Source organism: Camelina sativa, chromosome 15 (genome assembly GCF_000633955.1).
Source record: "Camelina sativa cultivar DH55 chromosome 15, Cs, whole genome shotgun sequence".
Taxonomy (NCBI): Eukaryota; Viridiplantae; Streptophyta; class Magnoliopsida; order Brassicales; family Brassicaceae; genus Camelina; species Camelina sativa.
This window is the reverse complement of record NC_025699.1, coordinates 25,041,581-25,048,614: the sequence shown is the minus strand read 5'-3', so window position 1 is coordinate 25,048,614 and position 7,034 is coordinate 25,041,581.

Below are 7,034 nucleotides of genomic sequence, written 5' to 3'. Positions count from 1 at the left end.
GGATTTATGAAACTTTGTGTATTGGTCCTTCTCATAGAAAAGTATGACTTAAAATTTACCAAAAACAGATGAGCTACATTTTGGAAACCTAAATTCTGTCTTTTTCCCAAACTAGATGTTTGTGCGTGTATAATGGATGTGGAAGATAGAAGAAAGCCTGCGAGTGTCATTGATATTAATAAAGTTGTTCTCATGTTGTTGAATGGCAAGTAAAAAGATATTTACTCTACCTTTAAGACAGTTACGTTTTAGAATTGTCTCTGTTAAGATTTTTATTTATTTGATAAACATGTAGGTGTGAGACTGTGAAGTGTCGTCTCAAAGACAACTACGCTTCTCAATTCATGACCATATGGCAATCAAGCGGGTGCCATCTCATATACAAATCCGAACCTGTGTTATGTGTAATGCGGTTTATGAGGGTGGGAGAATATGAAGGTATGTAACATAAATTAGTTCTGATATAATCATCATAAGGTAACCAATATATTCACTTAAAATTATAAATGTCTGTAGGTGCACCGTGTCTTGAAAACACCTTGGCCTCTTCGAAGATCTTCATAAAACCAGAGTTTGAAGGACTGGAGCATCACCAGGGTATGTAAGATGTAATTATGTATATTAAAACAAGTTTTGTATGATGTTAAAGTAAAATTTCTTAAAACACTTTATATATTTACAGGTCTGAATTTGCTGGACGTTATTACATAAACCATGTGATGAAGCAACAAGGTGAAAGCTCAGACACTCAAATGTAAAGAATGGGGTGTTGGCCGTTTATTTTTTTCTCATTTTGAATGTCTATAAAAAGTTGTTCTCATGTTGTTGAATGGCAAGTAAAAAAATATTTACTCTACCTTTAAGACAGTTACGTTTTAGCATTGTCTCTGTTAAGATTTTTATTTATTTGATAAACATGTAGGTGTGAGACTGTGAAGTGTCGTCTCAAAGACAACTACGCTTCTCAATTAATGACCATATGGCAATCAAGCGGGTGCCATCTCATATACAAATCCGAACATGTGTTATGTGTAATGAGGTTTATGAGGGTGGGAGAATATGAAGGTATGTAACATAAATTAGTTCTGATATAATCATCATAAGGTAACCAATATATTCACTTAAAATTATAAATGTCTGTAGGTGCACCGTGTCTTGAAAACACCTTGGCCTCTTCGAAGATCTTCATAAAACCAGAGTTTGAAGGACTGGAGCATCACCAGGCTATGTAAGATGTAATTATGTATATTAAAACAAGTTTTGTATGATGTTAAAGTAAAATTTCTTAAAACACTTTATATATTTACAGGTCTGAATTTGCTGGACGTTATTACATAAACCATGTGATGAAGCAACAAGGTGAAAGCTCAGACACTCAAATGTAAAGAATGGGATGTTGGCCGTTTATTTTTACTCATTTTGAATGTCTATAAAATTTAGTATGTTTGTATTAACCGCTACTTGAAATCCAACTTTGCATTACTCTCATCTTTATTTTGTAATTGAGATAATACATTATAATATTAAACTATTGGAAATTGCTTACGCTTTTAAAAATTTAGAATTTACTTATTGAATTTCAATATCTGTTTACTACAATTTAGTAACTTAGTTGTTTATTTAAAGACTCAATTAATATTTCAAATTGAGAGTATTATTTATCTTTAGTAAGATAAACCTTTCTGTATATATGCAAACACAAAAAGTACTTAACAATCCAATAAAACATTTTAAACTTTTTCAAAAGATAAAATACTATGTTTAAATATGTCAATTATGACATATTAAATCAGAAAAGTAACATATCATGAAGTAACAAAACTATTGTTGTTAAAATTTTATTACCGCGCTTAAAGCACGGGTACCTCCCTAGTCAATATTTATATGGGTTTAACAATACTAAATATAGCTTTGGAGCTGAAGAACGAAGTTCTCTTTATATCACTATCCCTAAAACCAAAGACTTTAGTAGAGAACACAAAGAAGTTCTCTTTAGAACACAAAGTTATTAATGTCCAGATTTTGTAGAGAACTCCATTAAGGCCTTCCTCTGTGTGATTGTCACTTGGAGACTTGGAGTTGTTTCATACATTCCATAATACATAATGCGTACTAACATTTTAGTATGGACTGTAGTATGGAGGGAGTAAACAATGGTATGCACTATATCATACAATAGTATTCATAACATCTACCATTATGAATGGTAAAAATAGGACTATAGTTTGGAGTGGTGTGTACAAAAGATTAAAAACAATTTTAATGATATTTTTAGTCATAATTAATAATAACTATTACAAAATGTTTTTAAAATTACAAATCAAAATCTATTATTTCGATTATCCCATAACATATCAGCAATATTTTCTCATATATTTGTCATATATGGTCTATCTTCTCTCTTGACCTCATCTTGTTCATTTGAGTCATTGTGCTCGTTTTCTGTGTGCACTTCTGAAGAATCTTCAAAGAAATACGTATCCAAAAAATCAAAACTCTAATAAAGTTGTAGAGTCCCATCGTGGCGATAGTTTACTCTCTTTTGCACCTCCAAACCATATGTAGGATCATCCCTAAGAATCCTCCACTTCTTCTTCCATACTCCAAAAGTTTGTTCTATAATAGAACATAAAGATGCATGAGACCTATTAAATAACTCTTCTTTGTCAATTCGGGGAGGACCGTTGTTAAATTGTGACAAGTGATATCTCACAACCCGATTTTGTGATGATCTGTAGAAAGCTAAGAAATCTTGCTTATTTGGATATCCTAAATCCACCACATAATATTTATCTCAAGGAGGCAATGGAAATTCAGGATCACCATCTTGAGTGAGTGAGAGTACTCTTGTGTCGTGACATGAACCGGGTGCTCCGTTCCAAACATATGTGAATAGCATATTCATATCACATATTGTCATTACGTTGAAGCTCGTTCTATCATGTCGACTCCAATACATGGCTTGCAGTTCAGGCTTTACTTTAACACATACATAAGCGCCATCCATTCCCCCAACAAATCCACTAAAAAAGGGCCAGTATCGTCGAGGGGCTGGAGTCACTGCAATCTTGTTGAATAGCTCGGTGAAGTGAGGTCTTAGTGGTTTAGTAAGTGCATCGGCTAGCTGATCATGTGTTGAGATATGAGACATGCGCAAGGCACCTGACTGTACTTACTCCCTGATAAAGTGATAGTTAATGTCTATATGCTTCATCCAAAAATGAAAGACCGGATTAGCACAAAGGTAAGTTGCGCCAATATTATCGCAGTAAACGACTGGGGCAGCTGGTAAGGTGACACCGAGTTCAGTGAGTAACGAGCATATCCATATGAGTTTAGCGGTGGTGTTAGCAACATCTCCATATTCAGCCTATGTTGCAGAGCTAGCTACACCCTTTTGCTTTTTAGAAGACCAGGCAATAGAAGTCTGACCAATGGTCTGACCAATGTATATAATATAAACATTTGTTGAGATAAGATAATCACAGTGATTTCCCCAATCCGAGTCCAAGAATGTGTGAATTGTCAATGGCGTCGAGGGTCTTAAGAAGATGATGTGTGCGACAGTACCGGTGAGATACATAAGAATACGTTTTGCTGCCTGCCAATGCATATATGTAGGAGCATGCATAAACTGGGCCAAACGATTCACCGCAAAATCGATGTCTCCCCAAGACCATACAAAATTTGGTGGGGTTAGCATGAGGCTTGCTAGAGCTGAGAGTCAACGTGGGTTTTCAGAACCATAGGCATGGACACCGGTTTTGCGTTCAACATATTTGTCTTGTTCAAGAGATCAATAATGTACCTTCGTTGCATAAGATGGTGTCCCTGTGTGGAGCGAGTTGCTTCAATGCCGAGGAAGTATCGCAAATTTGTCGGTTCTTTCAATGAGAAACGTGTAGGTAAGGAGGCAATGAAGCCTATTTTGAGGGTGTTGTTGTTTCCTGTGACAATAATGTCATCAACGTAAACGAGAGTGTAGAGAACATCAGTACCACGATGCTAAACAAACACAGATGTATCCACCAATGAATTGTAAAACCCCATACATAAGAGATATATTTTTGATTCTTGATACCACGTGCAAGGAGCCTATTTCAGGCAATACAACGCCTTGTTTAAGCGGCAAACATAATGGAGATGGTCCTTGTCGATAAAACCAAGAGGTTGGGACACATACACTTCATCCTTCAGTGTGCCATGTAAAAACGCGTTATGGACATCAAGTTTTTTAATGCGCCAAGAGTTATTGACCGCCAATTGGAGAACCATGCGAATTGTCACTGACTTAACCATTGGGCTGAATGTTTCAGAATAGTCAAGACCATATTGTTGATTGAACCCTCGCGCTACTAATTGAGCTTTGTACCTATCAAGCAAGCCATTAGGTAAGTACTTTAGAGTATAAATCCACTTTGTCGGTATAACATTGTGACCTAGTTTTGGTGGAACCAAGTCAAATGTATGAGCTCGTAATTGAGCATTCATCTCATCTCCCAGAGCGTTTCTCCACTTGTCATCTCACATAGCCCGGGTTAAAGTGGTGGGAATGGTTGGTTTGGTTGTGGTAACTGAGAGGCTAAGTTTAGTTTTGGGTTTGACAATATTGTTTTTCCAACAAGTTTGCATATGATGGTTAGCCAGTGTATTTGGTGGTAGGGGTTAAGATGGAGGGTTTGATTGTGGTGGTGGTTGGAGATTTGGTCGTGGTGACGGCTGTGATACAGGAACAGGGTCACGGTCTGGTAGTGGTGAGGTAGGAGGAGAAAAAGACGATGGTGAGGTCATTTGTGGACTTGGTTTGGTGGTTATTGAGCTTGGTTAAGTAAGTGTAGCTCTTAATGGGCTTGTTGATTTATTTCGGCCTAACAGCCTATTATCTTCACGGTCTTCGTCAACACGATTATTGTGTGAAGGATCGTAGCTTGGGGCTGTCGCAGATGAGCTGAAATAAGTGGTTGATGTCAAAAAGGAACAAGAACTAGCTAGGGTGATGATTCAGGATTTGGTTAAGATGATGATGGTGGGACGATGATATTGGGCTGGGAAGAAGAGAAAGCAAATGGAAAGCTGGATTCGACAAATTGAACATGGTGTGAAGTATAAATCCGGCCAGCGGAGACATCAAGGCAAAGATAAGAACTTTGAGTAAGTGAATAGCCCATAAACACACACGGAAGAGAACAGTCTTGCAACTTATGAGTGTTGTAAGGTCGAAGCAATGGAAAACAGAGACTGCCGAAGACACAAAGCTTGTGATAATTGGGTGGTTGTTGGAACAATTTTGCATATGGTGAGACGTTGTGGAGCACCGGCGTTGGCATTCTGTTGATCAAATACACGACTGTGGCAAACGCATAAGGCCAACATATTTTAGGAACTGAGGCTTGATGCAAGAACGTAAGACCCGTCTCAACGATATGTCGATGCTTACGTTCTGAAATTCCATTATGCTCTGGCGTGTGTGGACGTGTTGTTAAATGCGATATGCCATGAGATGATAAAAAGCTGCACAAGACCACAAATTCACCGCCATTATCCAAGTAGAGGGTGCCAATCTTCGCTTGAAAATGATTCTCGACCAAGGCCTTGAACGTAATAAACATGTTCTGGACGTCAGATTTTTGTTCAATGGATACAACCAGGTGTAGCGTGTGAAGTTATCCAAAATCACTAGATTATATTTAAAACCATCCGTTGACATAATAAGAGACATCAGAATAAATATATAGGAGTGGTTTGTTTGAGACGATAGTGTTTGTATAAACAGGAAGTTTATGGCTTTTATTGATAAGGCAATGAGAACAAGGAAGAGGTTTACTTGTTGTTTCAGAACATGGTAAGAAAATTGAGAAATAATGGACTGTAAAATAGGAGGAGACGAATGGCCAAGTCTTGAATGCCATGAGGGAATAAAAGCTTTGGGTGATGGTGAGGCGAATAGAGAAATGGGTGATGAAGAGGATGGGACTGGCCACTCGTACAACTCATTTTTCGCTCTCCCTTGGAGTAAACGGACCCCCATTTTGAGTTTTTTTCACCTGAAAATGAGCCGGAAGAATTCCACAAATACATTATTAACATTACACAAATGATAAACGGAAATAAGGTTTTAGCAATGTTTGGTACGTAAAAAAAAATATTTAAACGAAGAGGTTTAATTGGGGTAGAGAGAAAATTGGAACCCATATGCGAGATGTTAAGATCAGAGCCGTCAGTTGTGGTGAATTCTTCACCACCATTGTAGAGCTGATGAAGAAAGAGATTGTTCAAGTCTGTGGTAAGATGGTGTGCCGCACCAGTATCGAGCAACCAATTGTTGTTAGGAGCAGACAAGCTGTGGTGAGATTCGCCCGAGGTTGCCATGGAACCAAAGCCATAAGCGAAGATGACATGGACAAATGTTTGCCACCAGAGAGCTGAAATTGAGAGCACCACCGTGCACTGTGCCCATGAACACCACAAATATGACATCGTCCTTGATATCCGTGTGGTGTTGTGTTTTGTGAACGAGAATGAAAATGTTATTGTCGTTGCCAAGTCTGATTATGACGCTAGTTGGGTCTAAAAGAACCACGATTGTTTGGACCACGAGTATGAACAGCATTGGCTGTAATCAGCAGTGACGAGGAAGAAACAAGCATAGTTTCAGCTTAATTTCTTGGTTGAGCAGCTTTTGGAGAAATTCAGGAAGGGAGGGTTGGACTCTGTTGAAAACAAGCATAGTTTCAGCTTAATTCCCCTAGGATTGGACTCTGTTGAAAACCATGCTGAGAAAACCCATTGGGAAAACCCATTGGGACAAAACTCAGCTATGGGAAAAAGAGTACAAACTTCTCACCTAAGTTACCTAGTCATCATTACCGGGTGAAGTCTTCAGGTTGGATATGTTGAAGACTTGGATCCTTGGTAGGTTGAATGACCCGTCACTATGAGTGCATGAGCTTCCTTGGCCCTCTCCTTAGCTCTTGAACGAGTGATCCTTCCCACCACCTCCGGTTGCTCTGCAGCCTCTGGCTCCTTGCTTGCCA